The sequence below is a fragment of the Styela clava genome, chromosome 4 (assembly GCF_964204865.1).
Source record: "Styela clava chromosome 4, kaStyClav1.hap1.2, whole genome shotgun sequence".
NCBI classification, from domain to species: Eukaryota; Metazoa; Chordata; class Ascidiacea; order Stolidobranchia; family Styelidae; genus Styela; species Styela clava.
The window spans coordinates 5,762,094-5,773,860 of record NC_135253.1 but is presented as its reverse complement, the minus strand read 5'-3'; positions in this window follow the sequence as shown (position 1 = coordinate 5,773,860).

Sequence of the window (11,767 nt, the reverse complement as noted above, 5' to 3'; positions counted from 1 at the left end):
TGTACAAATATTAAATAAATCAGATCATAAATTAGGATTTCCATTAGATTTCTTCCGTTTACTATTGGGTTACTTGGTATATATTATACAACAGTATCGCATATCGCCTTTTTGTTATGGTGATAGATTGCAACGGTGCTTAGTTTGTTTTTTTAAAAAGGCATAAGTTTCGGTATTTTGTCAGATCTATGACTTTCTATTTTTTAAAACTTTTGCTTAAAGATGCTAAGCTATTATATGATATCACAAAAACTGTGTTGACGTGTGTTGGAGATTTTTCTCCAAGATATATTATCGCATGATGTTTGCAAATTCTCCTTGTAGAACTTAGGTTCATTTGTGCATATACTGTGTCCATGTCCAGCGGTAACTTTCCCTTTCCCATTGAATGCAAAGTTTCGTGTTCTGATGACCGTGAGTTTGCTTAATCATATAATTCAAACTGAAGAACAAATATAAATATTAACCGAAAATTAATATTTACCGATATTATAACTGTTTTCTGACAATATTGTACACGAGAGCGCCTCAGAGCACTGCCCATTTTTGTAAAAGATGCGGGGCCCGCAAGGGTGGTAGTACGTGGTCTTCGAACGTACCGTCGATCACGCGCTTCGGTTTTGCTCTACCTTCCCGTTCCACATTACGCCGTTATTATTATCACAGGTGTTCTCACTTTTGCACAACCTAATTCATTTTTGTTATAATTTGATATGTTTCTCCCATTGTCGGCACTTGCGAGAGAAGTGGAAGGGGCAAACGAAGTGTATTTCATTACAACAATTAATCATCATCGCTAAAAACACTAAATAGGTTTAACGGTGTTATACACAATTTTAAGCACTGGACATATCTTTTCACGTTATGAAGTTTGTGCAAGGCCCGAGCATAATTTGATAAATATCATAGCATATCATACCACCAGTGTTTGGGTTACCAAGCGTTTTGCCAGAATATTTTAAACGAATTGTCCAATATCAGGTATTTTTAATATACATACATACATCGCGCATTCAAACACTATGTTATTGTTATGTAACAATATACGCGGTTGTGTTTATTGCCTGGCGTTCCAAGTTCGCCCCCCCCCCCCCCAATTATTGAAAGTGCCTGCCCCTGAGTAGGCCTATAATTGAGCGACGCTTGAGAGTAAAATGGTGGCAAACAAACAGTAAACTATTACCCAGTTCTTTCAAAAGAAACTCAGCGGTGAAAACCAAGTTAGTGGTGTGGACAGTACAGGGGAAGAGACTGCTACTTCAACTTCACAACATGCCCCGAAACGACCTTGCAGCAATGTTGATATGGATCACGCAGAACCAAGCAAAAAAAACAAAAGGAAGACTTCATTAGGCAGTATGATAACAAGTATTTGGAGTTAGGTTTACTATTGTTCCCAGCAACGAAAAAGTACCGCTTCCCATGTGCCTAGTCTGCGCTAAAATTCATTCGAACGACGCAATGAAACCCGCAAAGCTAACGAAATCGCGTGGAAGTCAACGTTCTACTTCGCCTTGCATAAACTTCATTAGAACCGGATTAAACACGTATAACATCAAATTCCTCTTTAAATTGGATTGTCTTCTTTTGCACCGCCTACTTTTGTTGTAATAGCATTCTTGTAATTATGCTTTGTGTTCATGACATTTTTGGTTAATTTTGTAGGTCCGCCGGTCCGCAAAATTTGTTTTAAAATTTTACCGGTCCGCGAACTGAAAAAGGTTGAGAACCACTGTACTAGAGGTTACCATAATTCACTTGATTATGGATAGTTGGAAATGAGTTACGCCAGTTAATGTAATTAGTATCATGTATTTCCAACAATGCGAAAAATCATAGTGACGTCATATGGTTTTCTAAGTGAAATTTATTTTGGCGTCATAACAAAGATGTTCATGTGATATGATGTCATAAATTAATATAAAAATTTCCGTTGTACGGAAGATCTGTATGTTAATCACGCAAGTATACTAAATAATAAGTTGAATATAGAAAACTAATAAACCGCATTACCAGTAGACTTAAAACAACGCTCACCCGTGCATGACGTTACAAAGTAAAAATGACTATGCTCACTCATGCATGAATGTTACAAAGTTACACGTTACAAAGTAAACTGACTACGCTCAGTCATGCATGATGTTACACAGTAAAACTGATTACACTCACCAACGCATGAAGTTACAAAATAAAACTGATTGTGCTCATTCATGCATGACGTTACAAAGTCAAGCTGACTACGCTCACCCTTGCATGAAGCTACAAAGTAAAACTGACTACGCTCACTCATGCATGAATGACGTTACAAAGTAAAACTGACTACGCTTAGTCATGCATGAAGTTACAAAATAAAACTAATTGTGCTCACTCATGCATGACGTTACAAAGTCAAGCTGACTACGCTCACCCTTGCATGAAGCTACAAAGTAAAACTGACTACGCTCACTCATGCATGAATGACGTTACAAAGTAAAACTGACTACGCTCACCCACGCATGAAGCTACAAAATAAAACTGACTACGCTCACTCATGCATGAATGACGTTACAAAGTAAAACTGACTATGCTCACCCATGCATGAAGTTACAAAGTAAAACTGATAACTGCTCACCCATGCATGGAGTTACAAAGTACAACTGACTATGCTCACTAATGCATGGCGTTACAAAGTAAAACTGACTATGCTCAATCATGCTTTAATGACGTTACAAAGTAAAACTGGCTACGCTTACTCATGCATGGCGTTACAAAGTAAAACTGACTACACTCACCCAAGCATGAAGTTACAAAGTAAAACTGACTCGTTGACCCATGCATAAAGTTACAAACAAAATGAAACAGACTATGCTCACTCATGCATGAAGTTACAAAGTAGAACCGACTATGCTCACTCATGCATGACGCGTGAAGTTACAAAGTAAAACCGACTACGCTCACCCATGCTTGACATTACAAAGTGAAACTGACTACGCTCACTCATGCATGACGATACGAAATTAAAATGACTATGCTCACTCATGCATGAAGTTACAGTAAAACAAACTACGCTCACCCATGCACGACGTCACAAAGTACAACCCCAAGAATGAACCAACTACGCTCACTCATGCATGACATTACAAATTAAAACTGACTATGCTCACCCATGCATGAAGTGGCAAAACTGCCATTCGAAGTTGCAAAGCAAACCGACTATGCTCATCCATGCATGAAGTTGCAAAGTAAAACTGACCATGCTCCCCACCCATGCATGAAGTTTTTTGGTGGCCTCTCACTGCATTTCTTTTGGTGATAGCCTTTCGGCATATTTGTCTAGTATCTAATATTACTTATCACTTTAACTGTGGACTAGCTCTGTCATTTCGAAACGGAATAGAACAAGACAGTCAAAATCGATCAAAGCAAATAAATTTATTTTATTATACAGATATATTTTCTCCATTTATTATATATATATGCGAAATACAACTAAAACATATTGCAAAGTAAGTGGAGTAGTCACATATTGAATTAAATAATCTAAATAGGTTTGTAAGTAATATATATTCAATTGCATATAGTAACATTGCATTTTTTAATAATTAAAATAAAAAAATTATTTTCTAAAATGTTAAAATATAATACCGAGCTTCCATGTGGACCCAAGAGGTGTCGGTTTTCCCACTCGTTAGGACTTGTTGATGGGGTCCTTTCGCGCTTCAGAAAAATCTGAAACGCCCTATGCCCATATTTAAATGCCAAAAGTATACATGACTATACCAATGAAACCACAGTGGACACTCAAAACGTTGACTCCCACAAATAGTGGCTTGTCAAAATTATAAAAACCCAACCAGTCATTAAAGCATTATATTTTACCGCGTCGTGATTGTCTTCACAAATCTTGTTCAGCTTCTTCAATTTCTCGGTAAGTAATCTTCTGAAAACAAAACCATTTTAATAAAAATATTCAATAGAATCGAAATTATTAATAAAATTCACTTAATTGAACTTCTTATCATTGAAAATATCCAAGCCTAATAAAATTCGTAAAAATATTTACATGTAATTTGTAGAATTTCCTTGTATCAGTCTTTTCCTAATTTCTTCAGTGCCTTCCTAATTCTGTGCCTGAAAACCCAGAATAACGTTAAAAAACCTACGCCTAATAAAATTCGTAAAAATATTTACATTTAATTTGTAGATTTTCCTTGCATCCGTCTTTTCCTAATTTTCCCAGTCCCTTCATAGTTCTGTGCCTGGGAAGCTAGAATAATATTAAATATATCTAAGCCTAATAAAAACCCTATTATTCCTAATGGCGGGAAGGGGTCTAAATCTATCTATACCAAATAAAATATTGAAAACAAAAAAGCCATGGCAACCCCTGTTAATACTTTTCTTCTTTTGTCAGTGTCACGATATCCTGGTTCCTGTTGAAAATATCTTGAAAATAGAAGAGAAATAAATGATTATGACAAACACAGGTAGGAAAACATGTATACAGCATGTTACTAAAAAAGCTTTATTAATTATTAATAAATATTCAATATCGGCAATAAACTTAATACTACGTGCATTATTGTATCAGTATTAATATAATCAGAAAAATAGTATATCTAACTAAAATCAAAATGAACACTAGATGGAAAAACATGTAACATATTTACCGGTATTTTAGATTTGTCTCTGGTTCCGTCTTTTTCAAATTTCTTCAGTGTATTCAAAATTTTTTTCTGTGAAGCTAAGATAACATTAACAATATCTAAGCCTAATAAAATTTGTAAGAATATTTACTTTCAATTTGTAGATTTTCCTTGTATCAGTCTTTTCCTATTTTCTTCATTGTTTCTTTGTATCAGTTTTTCCCAACTTTCCCATTGCCTTCATAATTCTTTGCCTGAAAATCTAGAATACCATTAAAAATATCTAAGCCTAATAAAAACCCTATTAATCCTAATGGCGGGTATTTCTAACGGTTGGAATGGGTCTAAATCTATCTCTAACAAATAAAATATTAAAAACAAAAAAGCCATGGCAAGCCTTGTTAATACTTTTCTTCTTTGGTCGGTGTCACGACATTCTGTTTCCTGTTGAAAATACCTCAAAAATAGAAGAGAAAATATTGATTAAGACAAATAAGATAGGCAAATATGGATAGAGCATATTACTAAAAAAGATTTATTATCAAATATTCAATATCAGCAATGAACATAATACTTCGTGCATTACTGTATCAGTATTATTATGATCAAAAAAGTATTATATCAAACTAAAATCAAAATGAACACTAGATAGAAAGAGTAAGCCTGACTAATGAAACACTTGTAACATACTTACCGGTATTTCAGATTTGTCTCCGATTTCTTTTTTTTTCAATTTCTCCATTGCCTTCAAAATTCTGTGCCTGAGAAGCTAAGATAATATTAACAATATCTAAGCCTAATAGAATTCGTAAAAATATTTACATGTAATTTGTAGATTTTCCTTGCATCCGTCTTTTCCTAATTTTCCCAGTCCCTTCATAGTTCTGTGCCTGGGAAGCTAGAATAATATTAAATATATCTAAGCCTAATAAAAACCCTATTATTCCTAATGGCGGGAAGGGGTCTAAATCTATCTATACTAAATAAAATATTAAAAACAAAAAAGCCATGGCAACCCCTGTTAATACTTTTCTTCTTTTGTCAGTGTCACGATATCCTGGTTCCTGTTGAAAATATCTTAAAAATAGAAGAGATATTAATGATTATGACCAACACAGGTAGGAAAATATGGATACAGCATGTTACTAAAAAAGCTTTATTAAATATTAATAAATATTCAATATCGGCAATAAACATAATACTACGTGCATTATTGTATCAGTATTAATATAATCAGAAAAATATTATATCAGACTAAAATCAAATTGAACACTAGATGGAAAAACATGTAACATATTTACCGGTATTTTAGATTTGTCTCTGGTTCCGTCTTTTTTAAATTTCTTTAGTGTCTTCAAAATATTTTTCCTGTGAAGCTAAGATAACATTAACAATATCTGAGCCTAATAAAATTTGTAAGAATATTTACATTCAATTTGTAGATTTTCCTTGTATCAGTCTTTTCCTATTTTCTTCATTGTTTTCTTGTATCAGTCTTTTCCTAACTTTCCCATTGCCTTCTTAATTCTTTGCCTGAAAATCTAGAATACCATTAAAAATATCCAAGCCTAATAAAAACACTATTAATCCTAATGGCGGGTATTTCTAACGGTAGGAATGGATCTAAATCTATCTCTAACAAAGAAAATATTAAAAACAAAAAAGCCATGGCAAGCCTTGTTAATACTTTTCTTCTTTGGTCGGTGTCACGACATTCTGTTTCCTGTTGAAAATACCTCAAAAATAGAAGAGAAAATATTGATTAAGACAAATAAGATAGGCAAATATGGATGGAACATATTACTAAAAAAGATTTATTATCAAATATTAAATATCAGCAATGAACATAATACTTCGTGCATTACTGTATCAGTATTAATATGATCAAAAAAGTATTATATCGAACTAAAATCAAAATGAACACTAGATAGAAAGAGTAAGCCTGACTAATGAAACACTTGTAACATACTTACCGGAATTTCAGATTTGTCTCTCATTTCGTCTTTTTTCAATTTCTCCAGTGCCTTCAAAATTCTGTGCCTGAGAAGCTAAGATAATATTGACAATATCTAAGCCTAAATAAATTCGTAAAATATTTACATGTAATTTGTAGATTTTCCTTGCATCCGTCTTTTTCTCATTTTCTCAGTCCCTTCATAGTTCTGTGCCTGCGAAGCTAGAATAATATTAAATATATCTAAGCCTAATAAAAGCCCTATTATTCCTAATGGCGGGAATGGGTCTAAATCTATCTATACCACATAAAATATTAAAAACAAAAAAGCCATGGCAACCCCTGATAATACTTTTCTTCTTATGTCAGTGTCACGATATCCTGGTTCCTGTTGAAAATATCTTAAAAATAGAAGAGTAATTAATGATTATGACAAACACAGGTAAGAAAATATAGATACAGCATGCTACTAAAAAAGCTTTATTAATCATTAATAAATATTCAATATCGGCAATAAACATAATACTACGTGCATTATTGTATCAGTATTAATATAATCAGAAAAATATTATATCAAACTAAAATCAAAATGAACACTAGATGGAAAAACATGTAACACATTTACCGGTATTTTAGATTTGACTCTGGTTTCGTCTTTTTTAAATTTCTTCAGTGTCTTCAAAATTTTTTGCCTGTGAAGCTAAGATAACATTAACAATATATAAGCCTAATAAAATTTGTAAGAATATTTACATTCAATTTGTAGATTTTCCTTGTATCAGTCTTTTCCTATTTTCTTCATTGTTTTCTTGTATCAGTCTTTTCCTAACTTTCCCATTGCCTTCTTAATTCTTTGCCTGAAAATCTAGAATACCATTAAAAATATCCAAGCCTAATAAAAACACTATTAATCCTAATGGCGGGTATTTCTAACGGTAGGAATGGATCTAAATCTATCTCTAACAAAGAAAATATTAAAAACAAAAAAGCCATGGCAAGCCTTGTTAATACTTTTCTTCTTTGGTCGGTGTCACGACATTCTGTTTCCTGTTGAAAATACCTCAAAAATAGAAGAGAAAATATTGATTAAGACAAATAAGATAGGCAAATATGGATGGAACATATTACTAAAAAAGATTTATTATCAAATATTAAATATCAGCAATGAACATAATACTTCGTGCATTACTGTATCAGTATTAATATGATCAAAAAAGTATTATATCGAACTAAAATCAAAATGAACACTAGATAGAAAGAGTAAGCCTGACTAATGAAACACTTGTAACATACTTACCGGAATTTCAGATTTGTCTCTCATTTCGTCTTTTTTCAATTTCTCCAGTGCCTTCAAAATTCTGTGCCTGAGAAGCTAAGATAATATTGACAATATCTAAGCCTAAATAAATTCGTAAAATATTTACATGTAATTTGTAGATTTTCCTTGCATCCGTCTTTTTCTCATTTTCTCAGTCCCTTCATAGTTCTGTGCCTGCGAAGCTAGAATAATATTAAATATATCTAAGCCTAATAAAAGCCCTATTATTCCTAATGGCGGGAATGGGTCTAAATCTATCTATACCACATAAAATATTAAAAACAAAAAAGCCATGGCAACCCCTGTTAATACTTTTCTTCTTATGTCAGTGTCACGATATCCTGGTTCCTGTTGAAAATATCTTAAAAATAGAAGAGTAATTAATGATTATGACAAACACAGGTAAGAAAATATAGATACAGCATGCTACTAAAAAAGCTTTATTAATCATTAATAAATATTCAATATCGGCAATAAACATAATACTACGTGCATTATTGTATCAGTATTAATATAATCAGAAAAATATTATATCAAACTAAAATCAAAATGAACACTAGATGGAAAAACATGTAACACATTTACCGGTATTTTAGATTTGACTCTGGTTTCGTCTTTTTTAAATTTCTTCAGTGTCTTCAAAATTTTTTGCCTGTGAAGCTAAGATAACATTAACAATATATAAGCCTAATAAAATTTGTAAGAATATTTACATTCAATTTGTAGATTTTCCTTGTATCAGTCTTTTCCTATTTTCTTCATTGTTTCCTTGTATCAGTCTTTTCCTAACTTTCCCATTGCCTTCATAATTCTTTGCCTGAAAATCTAGAATACCATTAAAAATATCTAAGCCTAATAAAAACCCTATTAATACTAATGGCGGGTATTTCTAACGGTGGGAATGGGTCTAAATCTATCTCTAACAAAGAAAATATTAAAAACAAAAAAGCCATGGCAACCCTTGTTAATACTTTTCTTCTTTTGTCAGTGTCACGATATCCTGGTTCCTGTTGAAAATATCTTAAAAATAGAAGAGAATTTAATGATTATGACAAACACAGCTAGGAAAATATGGATACAGCATGTTACTAAAAAAGCTTTATTAATTATTAATAAATATTCAATATCGGCAATAAACTTAATACTACGTGCATTATTGTATCAGTATTAATATAATCAGAAAAATATTATATCAAACTAAAATCAAAAAGAACACTAGATGGAAAAACATGTAACATATTTACCGGTATTTTAGATTTGTCTCTGGTTTCGTCTTTTTTAAATTTCTTCAGTGTCTTCAAAATTTTTTGCCTGTGAAGCTAAGATAACAATAACAATATCCAAGCCTAATGAAATTTGTAAGAATATTTACATTCAATTTGTAGATTTTCCTTGTATCAGTCTTTTCCTATTTTTTTCATTGTTTCTTTGTATCAGTCTTTTTCTAATTTTCCCATTGCCTTCATAATTCTTTGCCTGAAAATCTAGAATACCATTAAAAATATCTAAGCCTAATAAAAACCCTATTAATCCTAATGGCGGATATTTCTAACGGTGGGAATGGGTCTAAATCTATTTATAACAGTGAAAATATTAAAAACAAAAAAGCCATGGCAACCCCTGTTAATACTTTTCTTTATTTGTCAGTGTCACGATATCCTGGTTCCTGTTGAAAATATCTTAAAAATAGAAGAAAAAATAATGATTAAGACAAATAAGATAGGCAAATATGGATAGAGCGTTTTACTAAAAAAGCTTTATTATTAAATATTAAATATCAGCAATGAACATAATACTTCTTGTATTACTGTATCAGTATTAATATAATCAAAAAAATATTATATCCAACTAAAATCAAAATGAACACTAGATAGGAGTAAGCCTGACTAATGAAACACTTGTAACATACTTACCGGAATTTCAGATTTGTCTCTGATTCCGTCTTTTTTTCAATTTCTGCAGTGCCTTCGAAATTCTGTGCCTGATAAGCTAAGATAATATTAACAATATATAAGCCTAAATAAATTCGTAAAATATTCACATGTAATTTGTAGATTTTCCTTGCATCCGTCTTTTCCTAATTTTCCCAGTCCCTTCATAGTTCTGTGCCTGGGAAGCTAGAATAATATTAAATATATCTAAGCCTAATAAAAACCCTATTATTCCTAATGGCGGGAAGGGGTCTAAATCTATCTATACCAAATAAAATATTGAAAACAAAAAAGCCATGGCAACCCCTGTTAATACTTTTCTTCTTTTGTCAGTGTCACGATATCCTGGTTCCTGTTGAAAATATCTTGAAAATAGAAGAGAAATAAATGATTATGACAAACACAGGTAGGAAAACATGTATACAGCATGTTACTAAAAAAGCTTTATTAATTATTAATAAATATTCAATATCGGCAATAAACTTAATACTACGTGCATTATTGTATCAGTATTAATATAATCAGAAAAATAGTATATCTAACTAAAATCAAAATAAACACTAGATGGAAAAACATGTAACATATTTACCGGTATTTTAGATTTGTCTCTGGTTCCGTCTTTTTTAAATTTCTTCAGTGTCTTCAAAATTTTTTGCCTGTCAAGCTAAGATAACATTAACAATTTCTAAGCCTAATAAAATTTGTAAGAATATTTACTTTCAATTTGTAGATTTTCCTTGTATCAGTCTTTTCCTATTTTCTTCATTGTTTCCTTGTATCAGTCTTTTCCTAACTTTCCCATTGCCTTCATAATTCTTTGCCTGAAAATCTAGAATACCATTAAAAATATCTAAGCCTAATAAAAACCCTATTAATACTAATGGCGGGTATTTCTAACGGTGGGAATGGGTCTAAATGTATCTCTAACAAAGAAAATATTAAAAACAAAAAAGCCATGACAAGCCTTGTCAATACTTTTATCCTTTGGTCGGTGTCACGACATTCTGTTTCTTGTTGAAAATACCTCAAAAATAGAAGAGAAAATATTGATTAAGACAAATAAGATAGGCAAATATGGATGGAGCATACTACTAAAAAAGATTTATTATCAAATATTCAATATCAGCAATGAACATAATACTTCGTGCATTACTGTATCAGTATTAATATGATCAAAAAAGTATTATATCGAACTAAAATCAAAATGAACACTAGATAGAAAGAGTAAGCCTGACTAATGAAACACTTGTAAAATACTTACCGAAATTTCAGATTTGTCTCCGATTCCTTTTTTTTCAATTTCTCCAGTGCCTTCAAAATTCTGTGCCTGAGAAGCTAAGATAATATTAACAATATCTAAGCCTAATAGAATTCGTAAAAATTTTTACATGTATTTGTAGATTTTCCTTGCATCCGTCTTTTCCTAATGTTCCCAGTCCCTTCAAAGTTCTGTGCCTGAGAAGCTAGAATAATATTAAATATATCTAAGTCTAATAAAAACCCTATTATTTCTAATGGCGGGAAGGGGTCTAAATCTATCTATACCAATTAAAATATTAAAAACAAAAAAGCCATGGCAACCCTTGTTAATACTTTTCTTCTTTCGTCAGTGTCACGATATCCTGGTTCCTGTTGAAAATATCTTAAAAATAGAAGAGAAATTAATGATTATGACAAACACAGGTAGGAAAATATGGATACATATTAATAAATATTCAATATCATCAATAAACTTAATACTACGTGCATTATTGTATCAGTATTAATATAATCAAAAAAATAGTATATCAAACTAAAATCAAAATGAACACTAGATGGAAAAACATGTAACATATTTACCGGTATTTTAAATTTGTCTCTGGTTCCGTCTTTTTTAAATTTCTTCAGTGTCTTCAAAATTTTTTTCTGTGAAGCTAAGATAACATTAACAATATCTAAG